Raw genomic sequence first — 2,737 nt, forward strand, 5'->3', positions numbered from 1 at the left:
ACTCAAATAAAAAATCCATTGGACCACCGCCACCTCCACCTCTACAACCACCTATTATCGCCCACCATCATCCACCCCATCACAATCCCTTCAATTTTCCATGACTCGATTTCACTTGGAGCAGAGGTACTATGCAATTGCCAAATTATGTAGCCGGCAATGGGGGATTCAATCACGACGTACAATCTACTAGAAAATTGAAATGCTCCTCGTCATCCGCCACCACTTCCCCGACCTCTTTGGCAGATTTCCCACGAATTTGTAGAGGAACCCGTGTAAGCAATATTAATCAGTAATCATTCATAAAAATGACAAAGAAATTCTTTATTTCCTAAGCTCATCTGGGACAGTTTTGTCTGGCAATCTTACACACATTCTTCTTCGAGTATCCAAGAATACTGCCCGTCTTCTCGGAATACACAATCGACATAATCAAAAGTGGAGAAGAAATCTATGTCGTAGTTCTTCACGAATTCCTGGAAATTGCTACCCTTCGTGTGTAGAAATGGGATGAGAAAAATCAATTATGGTTCAGATTGCAACAATGCCACCAGATGTTAGTTTGCCTGAATTCTACTGAAAATTATAGCTACGATATGTGCAATTTGGTGACAAATGAATGGAATGAATTTGGTAGCAAGTAGCTGTGGAGGTGGAGATGGCGTTGGTCAGGTGGATTTTTGGTTTGAGTTGGGATTGGGGGTGGGTAAGGGGTGAGAAGAAAGAAGACGGGGTATGTGTGTGTGTGTGTGTGTTTTTTTTATTCTTCATTTCTTATTTTTTTAATTAAATTATTATTTAATGTGGTAAATGAAAAGCTATCTTTTGCCCCTAATAAAATATTAAGAAGGTTCAAAATTTAATTTTTGGTCAATTGATGGAAGTGTAGATGGAAATCGTCTAAAATGGCTTTTCTTGCAACGTTTGAAAATGTTTGGGATGACGGCTGCAATAAATCAAAAGATTTGAGGAAAGTTTACTAGTATTTCAAAGGTTTGGAGTTTCTGCTGCAATTTTCCCTATTTTAAATCTACTACATTCGGCGAATCTCGTTAGTATCTTTGACCAAGGATAATAATAAGCCAAGTCTCACCTAAATTAGATAGGTTGTCTAATATGAATAGTCTTTAAACGTAAAGATGACATGACTGAACATGATCAATATTCGAATAATTCTTAGCTAATGCACGAAAAATTCGTGCATTTGGGGTTTGGACTGTATTATACACCCACCTTCTTAGATTTATGATTTGCCGCCCCCAGGCATATTCGGGCATATTTCAGTGATGTAAAGAATAGAAGTGAGGTAGTTTCAGTCTTGTTGGCAGCTGCAGTATGAGGGTTCGATTCATGAGATATGAAATTTGACTTTTTGTGGGCACAGTGTACAGACAAGCTCTTATTCCTTGGCCAACTGAGGTATATTCCGCGATTTACTTCCCTCACGATACTCCAGAGGCGAGACGGTGGGGGCTATCAAGGTCAGGATTCAACATTTTTTTTTATTTATGATTTGCCTCCTAGGAATAAATAACCAACTATTTGTTCCGTCCCAGTTCTTCAACTACAGAATTTGACTTTTTGTGGGCACAGTGTACAGACAAGCTCTTATTCCTTGGCCAACTGAGGTATATTCCGCGATTTACTTCCCTCACGATACTCCAGAGGCGAGACGGTGGGGGCTATCAAGGTTGGGATTCAACATTTTTTTTTATTTATGATTTGCCTCCTAGGAATAAATAACCAACTATTTGTTCCGTCCCAGTTCTTCAACTACACAATATTTGTCATGTACCATGTAAGTTTATGCATATTTAATTCCTTTGTACCTAATTGTTCAACTACACAATATTTGTCCTATCTTTATATACATATAGAAAGACTGATTATTGAGACGTGTGGTGAGTTGAAATCAAACAAAAAATTACTTATTTATTTGGTAAGTAAATTTATTTATAAAAAAAAAAAATTTATACTATAAGCTGAACATGCACGTCCAAAATGCTGGCTGCTAAGACGACTTGGCGCATTACACTAGTTTTAGTAAAATTTTCACTAATATTTCAGAACATGCCAATATATTTCCACATATTTTTCTTGATTTGATCATCGTGTGTAAGAAGACAATCTTGAGTAAAATTAAAAAAGAATGCCTCTCCAAGAACTCAAGAAATGACATACTTTGATCACATTCAGAGATGCCACGAAAAAAAAAGGTCCTCTTTATGCTTGGTTTGTACATTTATAATCACATTTTTTACAAAGACTTAATTTCACTTGTTTTAGTGAATAAAATATAATTATGATAGGAATATATAAACATAAATAATGTAATTTTTACCTTGGGTTTAATATGATTTTCCTAAATTGTGAGGCTTAGGCCCCGAGAAAAACTATAAATTAAAACTTTCATTTTCCTTTCTTTGTTCCGTGACCTTTAGCCAACTTTATATTGTTCCGATACATTTTTTCCTTCCCACCAAAATTATAAAACTAAAAGAATACTATTTCTTGAAGATAGAACTGTACCTTTACACAATGTAATCTATGAGGTGAGATTACTTCTATTCTCGTTTGTGTGTAAAATATGATTTTTTTTTTTTACTTTTTTTTAAATAAAACATTTACTTATAAGTTAAGCTTAGCCAAATATTCACATGCATGTAGTCCAAAACGAGGGCTGCTGAATACAGTTGTCTGGTCGTGTCTCAATCCTATATATATATATATATATATA

This window comes from Olea europaea, unplaced genomic scaffold (assembly GCF_002742605.1).
Source record: "Olea europaea var. sylvestris unplaced genomic scaffold, O_europaea_v1 scaffold670, whole genome shotgun sequence".
In the NCBI taxonomy this organism is placed as follows: Eukaryota; Viridiplantae; Streptophyta; class Magnoliopsida; order Lamiales; family Oleaceae; genus Olea; species Olea europaea.